Source organism: Meles meles, chromosome 2 (genome assembly GCF_922984935.1).
Source record: "Meles meles chromosome 2, mMelMel3.1 paternal haplotype, whole genome shotgun sequence".
NCBI classification, from domain to species: Eukaryota; Metazoa; Chordata; class Mammalia; order Carnivora; family Mustelidae; genus Meles; species Meles meles.
The window spans coordinates 170,977,739-170,986,449 of record NC_060067.1 but is presented as its reverse complement, the minus strand read 5'-3'; positions in this window follow the sequence as shown (position 1 = coordinate 170,986,449).

Below are 8,711 nucleotides of genomic sequence, written 5' to 3'. Positions count from 1 at the left end.
GGGTTCTATCTCAGCACTTTCATTATTCCCACCCTATTCTAAGTCACCGTGTCTCCTGGATTACTGCAGTGGCCTTGTCTCTGGTCGTCCCTGCTTCTACTTTGCCCTCCCATGCTACTGTATTTTGAATGGATGGAAGATAATCCTTTCTCAACACAGAAGACAGTGACCTATTAAAGCATAAGTTATGTCACTCCACTACTCAAAATCCTTCAATGACTTTCCATCTTACTGGAGAGTAAAAGCCCAAATTCCATAAGGCCCTACATCTGTTCTGCCTTAATTCTCTGACTTCATCACCTAGAACCCTACCCTTGAATCACTCCACTCTATTCCACTGGCCTCCGAAATCAGGAACACTGTCCTCAGTGTCTACAGACATTTACATTGATACACTCTTTTATCACCCTCAAATCTGTATTTAAATGTCACTTACAAAATGCGGGCTTCCCTGTCAACATCAGTAGTAAGACACTACTGTGGACACTTTCTACATCTCTTTCTTGCCTAGTTTCATTAGTATTTGTCACAATCAATCTTCAATTAATAGTACATGTTTATCTTCTTTGTACCAAGAACAGAGAGTTTTTTAAAATTTTTTATTTCTTTTCATTGTTGTTGAGAACAATAACTGGCCCATTTGTTGAGAACAATAACTGACCCCCATTTGGGGTCACAAAATGAATGCTTATTAGATCATGTTTATTAATATGAAGATAGTTACTGAATGAAATACAGCAGTGAAAAATTATGTTAAATATCCAACAATGGATAAATGATTGAGTATTACATACAGTATCTAAAAGGAATATCAAGCAATCATTAAAAACTCTCCCTTTTTATGGAGGAAACCGGCCTACAAATTATATTTTATTATATATTATGTATTATATTTTTTATTTATTATATATATTTATTATATATTATGTATATATATGTTATATATATTATATATATATTATTATATATTATGTATATATATTTTTATATATTATGTATATATATTATATATATGTATATACATATACATATATATGTATACATATATACATATACATATATATGTGTGTATATATATGATATATATATTTTATTATATATTATATATATATTATATATATAATTATATATATATATATTATATATAATATATATAATATATAATATATATAATATATAATATATAATATATAATATTATATATATATATAATATTATATATTATGTATATATATATATATGTATATATATATGTATATATATGTATATATATATATATGTATATATATATATATATGTATATATATGTGTGTATATATATATATGTGTATATATATATTATATATATAATTATATATATATTATATAATATATATATATAATATATAATATATATAATATATAATATATAATATATAATATTATATATATATAATATTATATATTATGTATATATATGTGTGTATACATATATAATATATATACATATGTACATATGTATATATATTATATATATACATATTATATATATACATATAATACATATAATATATATGTACATATACATACAATAATATATATACATATTATATATACATATTATATATATATACATATATACATATGTATATATATATTATATATATACATACATATCATATATATATATAAAATATATATTATATATTATGCAATATATTTTAACAATTCCTTCCAGAATGCTCAGATAGAAGCAAGCTGCCTTGAGGAAACTGAAGTTGTCTTTCTTCTCTCAAAATTTCACAAAGCCCTTATAGAAAGATGAGTTACAGCTTTCTTCAGTCACAGAAAATTGGTTTTTTATTTTGATTCTTTTGTGTAAGCTCTATACCCAATGTGGGACTTGAACTCATGACCCCCAGACCAAGAGTCTCATGCTCTATTGACTGAGCCAGACAGGTGCCTCCAGAAATTGTTTTTATTTTTTATTTTTAATTTATTTTTTTTAAGATTTTATTTATTTATTTGACAGAGATCAGAAGCAAGCAAAGAGGCAGGCAGAGAGAGAGGAAGGGAAGCAGGCTCCCCGCTGAGCAGAGAGCCCAATGAGGGGATTCAATCAGCAGTTTAACCCACTGAGCCACCCAGGCAGCCCCAGAAAATTGTTTTTAATGTAACATAGTTTTTATGTAATTTTCTAGAAAGACATAGTTATGACAATACACACTGTATTCTTGCTGAGCATTTTTGTTGTTTCCAGTTTGTGGCTATTATACACAATATTTTTGCTAACATTGCTCATGTGTTCTGATGCACGGGAGTACACATTTCTCTGGGGTATGTACCCAAGAGTATAATTACTGGATGATAAAAATATGTATCTTCAACTTTCCTATACAATGCCAAACTATTTTCCAAATTAGAATAGTCATTTGGAATTGAAATTTTTCATTCTTGCCAGTCTAGTGTGTGGATAGTGGTATATAAAAATGTTTTACACTTGCATTTTCCTGATTATTAGTAAAATTGATCACCTTGTCTTATATTTATTTGCCATTTGGGTTTCCTGTTCTGTGCAGAATCTGTTCGAATCAATTTTCTATTTAAAGTTATCTGTATTTTTATTTGTGGGAATCTAATACTTATTTTGGATTTAAGCCCTTTGTGATTTCTTTTATTCTCTTAATGGTATATTTTGATGAAGTTCTTAATTTTAACAATCGGATTTATTCTTTTTTCTCATATTATTATGTATCATATATTGTTTAAGAATTTTTTCCTGACCCTAAAGCCTGAAGATTTCATCCTATTTGTCATCTAAGACCTTTTATCTCTTGCTTCTCACACTGAAGTCTATATAGTGTGGGGTAGGGATACAGGTTTGTTTTGTTTTGTTTTTTTCTATATAGATGCCTAATTGTCTCAGCACCATGATTCAGAACAATCTCCTTTTTTCACTCCTTGCAATGGAAGCTTTGTCAAATCTCAAGTATCCATACATATTCACAGATCTCTTTGTGAGTTCCCTATTGCATTCATTACTTTATTTGTCTATTTCTGTACCCGTATCGCATTCTTAATTGCTTCAGCTAAAGCATTAAAATTAATGGAAGTATCGGGCTCCTTGCTCAGCAGGGAGCCTGCTTCTCCTTCTGCCTCTGCTGCCACTCTGCCTGCCTATGCTCGCTCGCTCTCTCTCTCTGGCAAATAAATAAATAAAATCTTAAAAAAAATAAAATTAAATTAATGGAAGTTAGCAAAGTGACTGGATATAAAAGTTAATTTTACTACTGTATACCAGAAACAGAAAAGACAACTCTATATCCAACGAAGTACAGAAAAACTATAAAACTTTTAAAAAAGCAATAAAACTTCATAAGAGATCTAAAAACTTAACTAAACCAAGATATATCATGTTTAAATATTGGAGATTTAATACAGTTGTCATTATCCAAAATTGATCTATAGATCTATAGATGTATTACAATCCCAATCAACCTGTCAATGAGATGGTGGTTTGCTTATTTGGTCTTTAAAAAAAAATTTTTTTTTTTTTTTACATTCGAGAGAGAGAGTTCTAGAACGTCTGTGGTGGGGGGTGCGAGCAGAGGAAGAAAATCTGAAACAGGCTCCCCATTGAGTGGGATGTCAGACACAGGGCTCCATCTCATGACCCAGGAGATAACAACTTGAGCTGAAACCAAGAGTCAGAGGCTTAGTCGACTGAGTCATGCAGGTGCCCTTTTTTTGTTTTTTGGTTCGACAAATTGACAAATTGTCAGATGGAAAAGTCAGAGATGCAGGAAGTAAATACATTTATCCTTCCCAGAGGAAACATAAGGACTTTAAGAGAGTCTGTTGACCCCTTAACCAACTTTTATGCTACTGGTTGCATGCATTTTAATTCCATACATTTGTAAACTGCACAAGCCGTTAACAGTGTGATTTTTATATCATCCATTATCATTTAGGTTATCCACATACTTAACCATTTTCTTTGATCTTCTTTCTTTCCTGCATCTCTGATTTTCCCATCTGAGGATATTTTTCTTCTGTCTAAAGTACATGCTTTAGACGATCCTTCTTTTGAGGGTGTGCTAGCATCAAACCATTTAGTGTTCATTTATTTGAAAATGTTCTTTTCCTTTCTTGAAGACTATTTTTACTAGATGTAGAATTCTATGTTAGCAGATGTTTTCTTTCAGCACTTTCAGGATATCATTCCATGGACTTGTGTCTGTGGCTCACTTAATAATTGGACCCCCACTCAATCATTTCCTTTCTGTCTTGTATGACTATCTCTTGACTAGGCTGTGTGCAGCCGCAAGTGGTCCTTTCTTGGTGGTGGGGTAAAGCAGCCAAAAGACAAAGACATGCTCCAAGTTCTGGCAACCGAGATTAATTAGTTATCATCTACTTTACCCCTCCTATCCCTCCCTCCCCCTTTCTCCCCCTCTCTCTAGTTCACAGTTTCCAGGTACTAGCTCTGGAAGTGCAATCAATATCCTGAAGGATACAATCCTTTCTGATTGTAGCTGAGAGGAAAATGATGTAGCCTAAAGAGCACTGGGGGGAGTTGAAATCTCAGGCATTTAACACAATCCCTAGGCACCTAATAGCTATCAAACTTCTGGGGAAATCTCTGGAAGAGGGCAATCAAGTTAGTAGCATCATGTAGTTAATATCAGCTGTATCAATGAAAAACTCGTATCAGTAATTCCTAAAAATAAAAAATTAGGGCGCCTGGGTGGCTCAGTGGTTTAGGCCCCTGCCTTCGGCTCAGGTCATGATCTCGGGGTCCTGGGATCGAGTCCCGCATCGGGCTCTCTGCTCGGCAGGGAGCCTGCTTCCCTCTCACTCTCTCTGCTTGCCTCTCTGCCTACTTGTGATCTCTCTCTGTCAAATAAATAAATAAAAATTAATTAATTAATTAATTAATTAATTGATGAAGAATTATACTCATGAAAAAGGTAAGTTTTGTGATATTTAAAATATTTATCAATAAAGCTGTTAAAAATTGAAGAACAAGTTGCACTACAACTTACATCACTTGGTAAGTAGTTTTATTTACACACATATTGTGGCTTATTTATATTTTTAAAGGTAATATATTAAAAAAAATTTTTTTTGATTGCTTGATTTACATATTTAACATGACCATACTGGTTGCTAACCAACCCTGCCTAGACCTGTCTCCCCAGCAGTTGTGACACTTTTAGTATCTTTAGGAGATCTGATGACAAAGCAGCAGGCTGCACCATGCACTGACTACAGCAGAAACCCTCAACCTGGGCTGCATGTTAGAGTTACATGGGGAGCTCTTAAAATATGCCATTGCCAAGGCCTCACTCTAAACCAGTGAAATTAGGATCTCTGGTGGCAGGGGGAAAGTTCCTCCAAAAGTTATATTTAGGATGACCAAAAAGATCAAGCACTTGTCGGGGCGCCTGGGTGGCTCAGTGGGTTAAGCCGCTGCCTTCGGCTCAGGTCATGATCTCGGGGTCCTGGGATCGAGTCCCACATCGGGCTCTCTGCTCAGCAGGGAGCCTGCTTCCCTCTCTCTCTCTCTCTGCCTGCCTCTCTATCTACTTGTGATCTCTCTCTGTCAAATAAATAAAAAAAAAATAAATAAATAAATAAAATAAAATAAAATAAAAAAAGATCAAGCACTTGTCCCATTTTGGGGTCTATATCCAGAAGAAGTGAAAACAGGAATTCTAACAGATATTTCATTATTCACAACACCCAAAAGGTAGAAACAACCCAAGTGTTCATTAACAGATAGATAACAAAATGTGGCATATACATAGCAGTGAAATATTATTTAGCCTTTAAAAAGGCTATTCTAACACACAAGGAACCTGGAGGACATTATGTGAAGCAACATAAGCCAATTACAAAAGGACAAATACTGTATGATTGCACGTCCATGAAGTACCTAAAGTAGTCAACTTCATAGAGACAAAGCAGAATGTGGTTACTAGGGCCTAAAGGGAAAAGGTGTTCAATGACAAATATCCAACCAAGTAAAATTTAAAAATCTAACTTTATTAATTGAGTCATGAATTGGGCAGCATCCCATCTACCAAGTAGGGGCAACTCAGTCAAGCTGTAGAAAAGGAAAGGTTTTTAAAGGTAGAGAAGGGGCATTAAAAAAGGAAATTAGCAAAGAATCCATTATTGTAGGCATGGTCGCCCTCCTGAGGGGAACGGAGGGGGTCTGTCAATGAATTTCCTAGTGCTGACCAGTAAATTCCATGTTGACTAGTCAGAGGTTATGTTCCTGTGGGGTGAGGGGTTGTGCAGAGAGGCTAAAACTTCAGTTAGGTTAGGTATTAAGTCTTGGCTTGCTGATGTGGGGCTCTTAACATAAGTGGTTCCATTTGGGGCCTGTGGTTTTCTTTTCCTTTTTTAAAAAAAAAAAATTATTTTTAAGTAATCTCTACATTCAACATGGAGCTCAAACTCACAACCATGAGATCAAGAATCACATGCTGTACTGACGGAACCACCCAGGCGCTCATGTGGCTTTCTTCTTAACAGAGGGAATGGGGAGTTATTTAGTAAGTACAGAGTTCCAGTTTGGGAAGATGCAAAATTCTGGAGATGGATGGCGGTGATTTTTGCACCAAGATGGGAACATACTTAATGCCACTGAACAGTACACTTAAACATTATTTTTTTTTAATTTTTTATATATTTTTTTAAGTTTTATTTATTTGACAGACAGAGATCAAAAGTAGGCAGAGAGGCAGGCAGAGAGAGAGGGAAGCAGGCTCCCCACTGAGCAGAGAGCTCCACGCAGGGCTTGATACCAGGACCCTGGGATCATGACCCGAGACAAAGGCAGAGGTTTAACCCACCGAGCCACCCCGGCGCCCCCACTTAAAAATTATTAAAAAGGGGGCACTTGGGTGGCTCGGTGGGTTAAAGCCTCTGCCTTCAGCTCAGGTCATGATCTCAGGGTCCTGGGATCCAGCCCTGCATCAGGCTCTCTGCTCAGCGGGGAGCCTGCTTCCCCCCCCACCCCCGCCCCTTGCCTGCCTCTCTACCTACTTGTGATCTCTGTCAAATGAATAAAATCTTTAAAAAATTATTTTAAAAAATTATTAAAAGGATAAATTTTATGTTATGACTGTATTACCCTCCCCCCCCCCCCCCCACACACAGAGATCTCAAATTCTTACCATGGCCCCTGGCTTTTTCTTTAACTTTATCACCTACCAATTCTTTCCCCTTAATCTCAGGACTTCAGTGATACCGGCATCCTTTCTGAAACAAGAACACAGTGAGTGTGCACTCCCTATCTACGCTACACGGCATGCATTTTCCACTTTCATGTCTTTGCTCAAATAGCCCCCAGCAAGGCCCTGGGTGGCTCAGTCGGTTTAGCGCCCTGGTCTTGATTTTGACTCAGGTCATGATCTCAGGGCTGTGAGATGGAGCCCCACGTGGGGCTCCAAGCTGGGCTTGGAGCCTGCTTAAGATTCTCTCTCTCTCCCTCTGCCCCTCACTCCCACTCCCTTTCTTTAAAAAAGTTTGAATATGTTCATTAATAAATTTATAGAAATGGGTGCCTAACTTTCAAACCAGTAGAGAAGGAGGAACACACAAATTCGGTCAGGGCTAAAAAGGAACACAGAAAGAACAAGAAAACATTACACAGAAAACACAGAACAAAATGGCATGAATGAGACTAATCATATCAGGTGAACAATATATGAGAAAGGGTTAAACCCAGTCTCAGTTCTCTCTCTCTCTCTCCCTGTCTCTGTTGCCCTCTCCACCCACCCCTGCACTCACACACTCTCTGTTATAATAGTAATAATAATAATAACAAGAATAACAAATAGCCCCCAGATAAGCCTTCCTATTATAGAGAGTGAAGATTAATTCTCCCTCTACCCTTCTGAGTTCTTGGTTTGTGATCCTTGCAATAAAAGATTAATAAGAGAAAAACAGATTTATTAACATGTATGCCTCACATATACATGGAAGATACTTGGGAAAAAATTAGCAATTCACTGGGGTTGCTTAGAATTCAGTCTTGGGGCGCCTGGGTGGCTCAGCGGGTAAAAGCCTCTGCCTTCGCTCAGGTCATGATCCCAGCGTCCTGGGATCGAGCCCCGCATCGGGCTCTCTGCTTGGCTGGGAGCCTGCTTCCTCCCCTCTCTCTCTCTCTGCCTGCCTCTCTGCCTACTTGTGATCTCTATCTGTGAAATAAATAAATCTTAAGAAAAAAAAAAAAAGAATTCAGTCTTAAATACCATTTTAATAGGGAAAGGGAAGTGGCAATGTAGTCCTCTCCAGAGAATAAATAATTTTTAGGAAAGAAGAATGGGCCCTTAGAAGAATAGATAATAGATAGGCCAAGTTTTTTTTTTTTTTTTTTTTTTTTTTAAGATTTGATTTATTTATTTGACACAGAGCGAGTGAGAGAGAGAGAGAGCGCGCTCGAGCATGCACAAGAAGGGGTAAGGGCAGGCAGGAGAGAAACAAGCTCCCCGCTGAGCAGCGGCCTGATATGGGGTTCAATCCCAGGACCCTGGGATCATGACCTTAGCCTAAGGCAGTGGCTTAAATGACTGAGCCACCCAGGTACCCCGAGATAGGACAGTTTGACAAAATTTGTCTGCATGTGGTCTCCACTTCTACTGTGGGGTTTAGGACAATTCAGTTTCTTTTAGAGAATCTGTCTTTAGGCAGATAAAGGGAGCTCAGATAAAGCTTCT